Source organism: Atta colombica, unplaced genomic scaffold, assembly GCF_001594045.1.
Source record: "Atta colombica isolate Treedump-2 unplaced genomic scaffold, Acol1.0 scaffold88, whole genome shotgun sequence".
NCBI classification, from domain to species: domain Eukaryota; kingdom Metazoa; phylum Arthropoda; class Insecta; order Hymenoptera; family Formicidae; genus Atta; species Atta colombica.
In genome coordinates, this window is record NW_017259581.1 from 881,319 (window position 1) to 892,178 (window position 10,860).

General features: G+C 30.0%; 1 protein-coding gene across 4 annotated transcripts in view; it reads right to left on the bottom strand.

Moving 5' to 3' along the window:
• The window catches only part of LOC108693084 (uncharacterized RNA-binding protein C3H8.09c-like), a 213,225-nt gene that overhangs the window by 165,433 nt on the left and 36,932 nt on the right, over window positions 1-10,860 (bottom strand). Inside the window, exon 1 of one of the 4 annotated variants that reach the window (XM_018201774.1) lies at window positions 8,640-8,718. The exons of 2 other annotated variants lie outside the window; for them this stretch is intronic. The gene's annotated coding sequence lies outside the window, so the exon portion shown is untranslated. Of the gene's footprint in view, window positions 1-5,133; window positions 5,194-8,639; window positions 8,719-10,860 lie in introns of those variants that run through there. One more of the 4 variants, XM_018201775.1, reaches the window with a different exon arrangement.

A 10,860-nucleotide genomic window follows, 5' to 3' on the forward strand; every position in this document is an offset into this window, starting at 1 on the left:
TCTTCAAATTCTTACAAAATTGTTTTATAAAAAGTATGAAAAGTCCAAGTTTAATTTTAATTTTTTCATTTAATTATTTATGTCTGAAATTATGCATTAAAGTCTCTCAGAATCAAACAGTTCAAAGGTTTAATTTATTCAAAGCCACAAACAGTTTACGAGCAATCTAAATAAATTTAAATATTTAAAAAATACAAAATACTTTAATTTGTATTTAAAATTTGAAACAGCACTCGAGATTACACCGATTAGATCATTTATTATGTCAAGCCCTTCGTCATTTTCTAAAGCTACCCTTAACTCAACGTCAAATTCCTCAAGCCCTTCATCTCTCCCTTAACAGTTCGCACCTCGACTCATCCCCTCAGCCATGTCGGTTGCAAGACGCTACAGCTGCAGCTGCAGTTCTCGCGTGCATCCGCAGAGGAGGTAGAGGAGAAGGATTACTGGGAGGATGGCGTGGGATGATTGTGGGGGCAAACGTAGGTGGGGGTGGGTCGTACATACGCGGCCGGTGCATGCGGTAATGGCGGTGCATACGGTGTACCAGTCAAACGCATACCGTATTGATTTTAATATCTGTGTAGGAAATAGAGGAAGAGGAGGTGAAGAGAATAGAAGAAGAAGAAGAAGAAGAAGGGGAGGAGAGAGAGAGAGAGAGAGAGAGAGAGAGAGAGAGAGAGAGAGAGAGAGAGAGAGAAAAGAGAACAGAAAGGAATGCAGTGGAAGAGGAAGCTTTTACACGTCATTTAGGCACCTGTGGCTGCGACTTCTGATGCATCAGCATTTTATTCGCGTATTAAGGCGCATTGGCAAGTTTATTCAAGTCGATTTACTTTTGTGCAGAATCACAAATACATTATATATATATACATTTCAACATTCTCTTCTTTATATTCATTAAAACGTAATCTTATTCACAACATTATTTTCAAATCAAGTTTCATAAAATAAAAGCAATAGTTTTTTAGAAAGACATTGTATAAAGAACTTTATTTTAATTTTATTTTGTTTATTTTAACTACTTTATTTTAACTACTCCACGAGATGAAATAGATAAAATAACTATTCCTGAATATCGTCTAAAATTAATCTGCTGATTTGATTAAAAATTCGTTCACTCATGAAACTAATTTGAAACATGGGATTGGGTGGTAGGGTGAGATAGATTTGTAAATGACGAACGCACTAATGGTAAGTGACAGTGGCTAATTAATTAGTATCGAATGTTCGACACAGCAAGAGCGATTAAACGCAACATCTGAAAATCCTAATCACTTACAAATTAATCCGGACAAACATACGGCAAATAACAGTAATAGAGATACGAGTATTATGAGGGAGTTTTTGCAGTATCATGTCCAAATAACGTGACTTTAATGTATATTGCATCTGGATACATGGTATTGCAAAAACTCCTTATTTTTAATAAAAAAAAGATGATAAATCTTAAAATCATTTAAATATTAAAATAGTGAAAAATTTCGCGTATAAATAAATATGATTTAATAATTAAATAACTGCAATTCTCTCTTATTACTTCAGTTATTAATAAAATAATCTAAATCTTTTGTACTAATCATATTGACTAAAAGTAATTATTATTTTTAAAAATTTTGTATTGCTGCATTTAATTAGTGGAAAATATGCTAGTACTATATGCCATTATATAACGCAATTATTTCCGTCGATTCTATCGAATAAAAAATATAAATGAAAAATGTACGTAGTGTAAATAATACAAATAATAAATAATAATAATAACAATAAAGCAATTAATATAATTTTCTATATACGACTGAATTATTATTAACACAAAGGTGTTCAACCTTAATCTGTACAAATTGATATTAAATTTGGTACATAATGCAGCTCGAAATAACGAGATAAAAGAAGAAACAATTTACTTGATATGCTACCGTTGCTTGTAATAATAACAAAACTTGTTATAAAGATCAAAGTATAAAAGGATTAAATTAGATACAATCCGTATCGCTTTTGTTGGTGAATTAATCACAACTTAATTGAATCTAGAGAACACTATGTACCTACCAAGCAAACCAAACTGCCCTGTTTACTAAAGGCATTCATCTGGAATAATACTCCACAGCTTTATTACAATAAGATTATTTATTTAGGATCTATGGCGCGATAATTGTGGTAATATATAATTTCCCGATAATAAAGTTAATAATCATTATTACGGCATCATTAAAAGGTATTAACTGTTTATTCAACATTTAAAAATTATGAAAATTACCTGCACTACAACCAAATTTCCATGTTTACTAAAAACACTCACCTGGAATAATAATTTATGCGGCTTTACACAATGAGATTAGTTAGGATTAGCAAGAGTAACCGTTGTAACAAATATATTTTCCAATAATCAAGCCGATATTTGTTATCAAAATCATTAAAAATCATAATTGTTTATTCATTACCTAAATATTGAAAAATTATAAAGATAATAGATATTATTTAGAAGATTTAATACTGTAATGATCTCATTTTTATTTCTTCTAAAGTTGAAAAAATTCATATTAACTTTTTCAATGTCGAGATATACAAACTGATACATTATGAAAAAAAAAATTTGTTTATTCCACGAAAATAAATTTTTATAACGAATTTTTTAATTAATTAATGAATAATCAACGAGCAATAATGAAAATTTGAAGAGGAATTTAAATTTCGAATTTATAAATTAAATATAATGTAATTTATTAAACATAAACTATAATTTTTGTTAAATTTCCATGACTACGAGTAAACTACTACATGAGCGATTTGGGATTATACAAACGATTATATTGTTAAATTAATTGAGATCTATTATTGAGGACAAGATTTGCGTCCGTTACATGATTTTGCCGTATTTAGCAGTTGACAGTGGCCAACTATATAACCCATTGTTCTGCTCCGTAACTGTAGGATATTGTACTTTAGTGATTCCTGTATATTACTCATCTGTCATGTGCCGTACAAGATTGATTTTCGGCTGTGTATAATAGAAAAAAAAAACAAAAGTGAAAGAAACACAGGATATGGGCCAAAACAGTTAAATATTTTTTTTGTTACAGATTCTTTGATACATATTCGTAGATTAAAATCAATTTTTCATGAATGAAAATATAAAGAAATCTTTAGTTTCAAATTAGAATTTAATTTTTTGAAAAAGGGACTTTTGGCAAACGTTAGGAAAAGTGACAAAATCAAACTATTTAATTAATGTCAAATAAATGTTATTTTAATATGATTTTTTTAAAAAGTATTTTAGAGATCTTATTATAAAGAGTTAAAAGAGTTAAAAATAAAAAGAAATAATATTTATTATTATCATTTCTTTCAATATTTTTACTAGCGGAAAATCATCTTTAAATTCATGAAAAAAGTGATTTGAAAAAATATCCAAGGATTCTTTGAAATTCTTAACTATTAAATTAAAACAAATGGTAATAAACGTGTAGAATAAATATTAACGTGTACAAAAGAAATAATATAAAGTTTAGCAATTTATTCATTCGATTCGTAATATTTACTTTACAGGTATTTACAAAATAAATATCTCTGTGATAAATAAATATAAATAAATATAAAATATATAAAATAAAACGTTTAATAATTTATTCAGTTCATTTATTCCAATAAATATTTCACATTTTAATATACGAGGCATTTAATGCATGTACGTCTCTGTTGTATTGTACTACTCAACATTTTCATTTGCTAAGTATACCCAATATTTCTCAAAATATCGCACATTGGCCTTCCTGTATAAGGCTTTCTCTCCTCCCCCGAGAACCCGTCGACATAGGCTGCTGGATAGGACAAGGGTTGGCAAGAATGAAGAGGGGAAGCAGGGGATAGTAGATACGAACTTCCTTCTTTGTCGGCCGGGGAGTCGAATGGCGGACAGACGGACGGGTTAAATTTGCATGGACGCTTGTCTGCGTTTCCAATTTCACGCATGCACACATTCAGCAGCCCCGGGAACAGTTTGGGCAGTCGGCAAGGGAGGGAGGAAGGAGGAATGGCTGATAATAAACGGCGTCGATCTCGGCATAAATCAAGGCCGCGAATCCCGGTGCGCATCTTCGCGAGCGAATGGAAAAAAAAGGGGGATTGGAGGATAGAGAGGGCGAGAGGAATCGGTCCATCGACAACGGCCAAATTAATCCGGCAAGCTTAAACAAGCGGAAACCATCCCCGCAAACCTTACCCTCTTGCGGCGAGGAATTCCCGCAACGGACCGCGCAGGATTCCTGTTGCATTTGCATGTGTTATTATTACTATCGTTTAATATACATGGCGTGCCGGAATTATTTGATTTGGTGCAAATTTTGTCTTAACGAAGACAAGAACAACTTCCGGTAACTACATAAATTTGATATAATTAAACTCAATATAAAATAATATAAAATGTGAAAATTTGATATAATAAGTTTTATTCCGATAAATTTTATAAACAATTAATTATCATCGTCATTCAATTTCGATACTGCGGAAACGGAAAAACAAATCCTTGAGTCAAAAAGTCTCATTGAATTAAAATTATCGATTTATAAAACACCTTGCAAACTAATTTTTTATAAATCTGAAAGTTATTTAAGAAATGAAATATTTGAAGAAATATACGAAATCCTTTTTTTATTTTATTTTAAATATACATATCTATGTTTAAAGTGTATTGAATTTCTGGCATCTCAGATTTTGCAAATCGTTCGGGGATTTAACGAACACCATAAATATAGAATTGATAACGATTTGCAATTCGCGGTGTAACTAGAACATACATGTGATTTTTTTGACATATCGATTGTTATAATCGGCTTAGTCGTTCAGTTGCTATGGTGAAACGTGCGGCGAGCTTTATGCGAGTGTATGCATGCATTTATACACGAAAGCTTCAACGATCTTCCAAACTTTTTACGTGAAACAGACTCGCAATATCTTTTAATACCTAACATTTTTCAAAATGTTCCACGTTACATACGTTAAGTTAATTTAAAAATATTCACTGGTTATATGTTTCGCAAAATAAAACGTTATTCTATTAATATTCATATCTTGAAATTAATACATTTTTTTCAATTATTATATTTAATATTTTAATTAACGCGTAAGACTAACCTTAACTTAGATGTCGAAGAAATTTCTCGGTGATCCATATGATGTATGTGGGACTTGACATTAAAAAGCGAAAATCTTCCTTGGAAACACCGAATACACAAATGCGATGCAATCCGACAATTCACACACGTAAACAATATGAATGCGAAATATCATGATTAAATACAAGAATGATTATTCTTCTGTCTGCAATCGCGCGCGCTTTTTTATTTTCTCCGTCTGCACTTTAGAGCTTTTTTTTAGAGCCGAAGATTTGTTTTACTATTCTAGACTTTCAAAACAATGTGAAAAAGTTTAGGATTATTTTTCAACATCTTTATTATTAAATATTGAATAACTTTCTCGATTATTTCACAAGGGAATTATATCACAAGGGAAAACTGAACTCTGCTTTCTTTTTTTATTTTTGAAAAATTTGAGAGTGAAATTTTACTTGTGCTAAAACAGATCCAAAAAAAAGACGGAGAGTTAAATGTTCGGCATTCCCAACATATTTGGACATGCGATTCGTCCGCGACAGATATAAAAGTTGTGAGAGAAACATGAAAATACACGAAAAGGACGGTTATGCTAAAGCATCTAAAAAAATATACATCTGAAAATAATTTTATTGAACCATCAAAATAATTATGCAGGACATTCAAACTGTACTATTAAATTCATAAAGTCAAATTATTTAGTTAATTTAAATTACTTGTACATTTCTATAGGTTGCCACATTCAATATCATTAATTTAACTAAAATAATAATGTTAAACTAAATAACGTTAAACTAATTTAACTCAAGAAAATGTATTAAATTTGACTCAAATTTAGGTTATTATTTACTAAGTGCATACATTAATATTTACATTGTACATTGTTTATTTGACATTGTTTATTTTGAAACTAACCATTGAAATGGATTGATTTACATTTTGACACATGGAAGTTAAAAATTTAATAAAATATTATTTAACCCAAGAGATTGAGTTGCCATTGCCCCTTTGATCTAAGTAACACGGTGTGTTACCATAGAAAATGTTTAACATCAAAACTTTTTTCAGCATCTCTCATCACGCTTGAGAATCCAACATAATTATTTTAACGGTTGAACAAAATTATTTTCGGATCTATATCTAACTAAATTTTTAGATAGGTATCTCAATAAAATCGTTCTTTTCGTATATGATGTGACACTCAATTCCACACTTCTGATATGATTTCTCGAGAGAGATAGAGTCCCCAGTTCGAAATTCTCACAATCCACTTACGTCGCGTAAAAAACATAAGAAATGCAAAAATGCACAGACATTTCAGATATGTGCGACTGGCCCGACGACAAGTAAGCCGGAAATTATATACGTGTCGCGAAGGTAAAGGTTAAATGTTCGTGCGAACAACAACCGCGCCCGACGGACGTCATGACTGTTGGGTTATACATTATATTGTAATATACAACAGTCTGACAAAAGAATATATGATATATGTGATAATTCGATATTTCTCGTATCAAACCCGTGCGTTACCGATTCTCGCAAAGTATAGTCTTTTCACGAAGCGGGACGTGCTTGTGATAATTGTTAACATTTTTCAATAGAACTGGTACGTACTTAGTGCACATTAAAGCCATTATACTCTAACTTAAATATAAAAGAGATCTCTTAATTAGTAAAATGCCCAATATATATTTTAGCAAATAGCACAATAAAATACATTGAAGATTTCGCTGTTTAACTTGATTCTATATTTTTATTAAATACATTTTTACGTTAATTTGTGTACGGTTTTAAAATGCACCGAATGTGCACTAATTCTATGAATGAAAAACGCTATATAAGATTGTAAGCAAATCAAAAAGTCATAATGATAACATCAAAATGGTTGCGTTCAGCAGAAAAAGCAGCTTTGCAACTGTTGTAAAATTCTTTAATATGATTTGTTTATACCATAATGTAAAAAGAAAAATAACATCCCGTGGATATGTAATAAGAGAGTGAAGAGTTGGAGCCAAATTTGATTGGATGTACAATATTGCTATTGCCATTATGTACAACATTACACTTTTCTTTTTATATCATGATTTATATATTTATTAGATTCAATGAGAAACTAGCAAGATCAAGTATATTAATCTTTAAGTAGATGACAATTCCATGCATAGTTCTGGAAAGAGAACAAGATTTTTAAGAAAATAAAAAATATAAAATAAGAAAATAAGAAAATATAAAATATTGCCCAGAAGTCTTAAAGTTCATTATATATTTTTATATTCTTTTATTTTATATAAGGATATAAAAAATGTAAATTTAACTCTATATGTATTTTAAAATATACCAAAAATATTACAAAAGTATAACTGTAAAGATAAAATTTATTTCGAATGTTCTGAGCACTCTTTTATCTACTGAAAGATTAAAGAATTTTAGAACAAGTTGCAAAGCTGTTTTTTCTGCTGAATATAGTCATGACTTTAAAATTTTTATAAAAACAAGAGTACATGATAAAGTGTTAGCCGATTGTTGTGTCGTTTTTAGAAAATCTGGCAATTATATATCAATGTAACAGTGTGTATGTAGATGTCAACACAATTTTAATTGTTTTCTATAAATGACAAAACAATCAACTAACATTTTATCTTAATATTTGCTTTTGTTCTAAAAGTCATATTTCAATCAATTACGATTCATTTTTATGTCATTTTAACGTTATCAAGACTGATGCTCTGTTTGAGACGATGAGAAATAAAGTCACTCTAGATTGATAAACTTAAATTCCCACTATTTTAACGCAAAAATGCAGCTTTCAAACGTACATATTTGTAGTTTGTAAGGGAAAATAAGATTGAAAATGTAAATAAATTACTTTTTGTAATCAGTTTTGTAATCAACATATGGACGAAGAAATATGTTTAATTTATACATATATTTTTTACTTTAATATCTTCATAGCAAAAAACTTCATAGTGACATGTATGACAATAGACTCACAAATAAATTATAATGATGTCTATAAAATTATCGAAAGGCCACAGTAACATTATTGTCTTAATTCGTACATATCACAGCAGTGTCATAATAAGAGTACAATTTTTATCACAGATTCATAATCATATCATAGCGACATTCACACCTGTGACTTTCGCTATAACTTTGCTATGACCATGATGTGATATTACATCTGTAAAAGGCGACATTCGCACGTCCCCATGATGTTTTTGTAATATTTTTTTGCTATGAGAGACGGATTTATTTGTCGTTGAGATTTTAGTGCATAAAAGTGCAGAAGGTAATGTAAGTACAATTCAGAAGGTGGAAGTTCACTTTACATATAATGTAATCACCGAAAGAAAAAATAAATTTTATAAAAGCTAAATATTTAGTCCGACGAAAAATGTGTAGGAAATTTTGCACAGGTTAAGCTGCATCTAATGTGTAAATGAAATGACATTATCCGTCATTTTGACGCAAAATGCTAAAAAAAATGAATATATCATTGAGATTTACTTTATTATATAGTTTACTGACTTTAGGTAAGAAGGTATGTAGATGAGAAGAGGCGTATTTGAAGACATTTGTATTCCTGTGTGTATTTGCTGTCAAATCGATATGTTCCGATATTCACCACTTAACCTTTATTTAACATTATATTAGATTACATTTCGACGCTATATTGTATTATATTCCACTGCCGTTTGTATTAACACCTTGTTTGTATTAACTCGTATTCGCAACTCGTATTCGCAACGCATATATGTAACTTTTACGCATAAAAGAACGACGTTGAAAAATCTTTACGTAGCAACAACGCAAGTAACTGAAGTGACGTAATAAGAAGACTGAAGACTGACGCGATCGACTGCGGCGACAACTTCACACGATTCGATGGCGCGGCGCATTCGATAACTCGACGCAATCGACGTTCCGAATTTTTGATCGCAATTAATTCTGTCCCAGAATTTCATTAATTAACTCGCCCGCCTGATTCATTTAGCACTTTCAATATTAATAAGCACACACATATCACCTTTATAATTTTTTTTTTTTAAATCCTGTGTAATAAACTACGATGAAAAGAGCCAGACATTGCTTATTTCACCTCCATGTATATTTATGCTGCAGCGAATTACGCAATGCAAATTATTACTATCGACACAAAAGCAAAATTAATTCAAACCATTGGCATCACAATTGCCGCAGATATTTCAACCATTGAATTGCCGAATTATTTCAAGCGTTGAATTACCGAATACTAACTTTAATTCAAACGATGCAAAAATTATTTATGAGATGTGTTATTTGAAATGTACTCTGAAGAGCGAAAGTTTTTCTTGGAAATAACTATCACTATATCTGTTACGTGATTCAACAATTTGCACACGTAAATGAGAAATGTCGTATAATTATAATCAGACATAGGATGCGTTCCGTTCCACATGATGCGCATGACGTATCATTTTATTCTTCCTTAATTTTCGATGAACAACAAAGATAAAATGATACATCATGCGCATCATGCGTGAAACGGAACATATTCATAATTACGCATTGGACATTCTCGATAAGTTCGCACGCACAATTCGTCTCCGACAAGTAAAAGCAAGATGAAAAAGTATAAAAGTACAATTCGATACAACACTTCCGATGTATTTGATATTTCTGATTTTAAAATCCGCGCACATGATTCTACTTAAGGCCATGGTACATAGAAAATTATAAACGAATCGACCAATCACAGTCGAGAAAGTGAGATAATAACTCTCGTAAGCAATAGCAAAATAAAAAATATTGAAGATAAATGAGCAAAAAAGGTTATATTCGGTCAAAGCGAATCTTAATGCCTGATAATATCATCAAATTAATATTATAAAAATATTATAATACATTAATAATATTTTGTAAAAATCTACAATTTCCAATTTAAGCAAACAAGTTATTTACAGTGAAAAGATTATTATTAGCATATTATTAAATTACTTATCAATTTAATTTGTGATATATGTACTTCAACTTCAATTTAGAACTGTGCTTCAAAACAAATCGACGCGCAATTTGCTTGAACTAAAAATTATAAAATTTACACAAAAGTATTATTAGTCATCAAAACTTGTTTAATCTTGGTCTTCTTCGCTTATTCCTATTAAACATTTCTTGATCGATTTTTATTTAATATTGTCAAAAATGTTAATTTGCTTTACATTTTTTAATGTGCCACTGATCTTACAATATGTAAGAAATACGAAAACTGCAGAAATATTTCTATTAATGAACGCTTAAACCGACACGACAGTAACTGAGGCTCGAATTATATGTATCTGTCTTGTGACTGCGTCAAGATTAGATAATATTTTCCATATTATTGCGATATTCGTTATGTATTATAAGGATATTTATAATGTCCACGATATGTAATACACATGTAGTGATACATGTATGTAATTCAATATTCTCTTGAAAATTAATTCGCACATATCATTCCGTTGATTTTTGCGGAATAAAATTCACGAAGTGGGACGTGATAAAGACACGAAATTACCATCGAATTGCGTTTCGAAATATTCCATTATTTACCGAATATTACAAATGCATGTTACAAAAAATTATACATCGTCATTGTTATTTGATGTCAAAAAATATCATATAAAGAGAAAAAATTATATTTTATAATGATATATATATATATATAATATATACACACACACATATATATGTATATATACATATTGTATATGTGTGTGTATATATATAT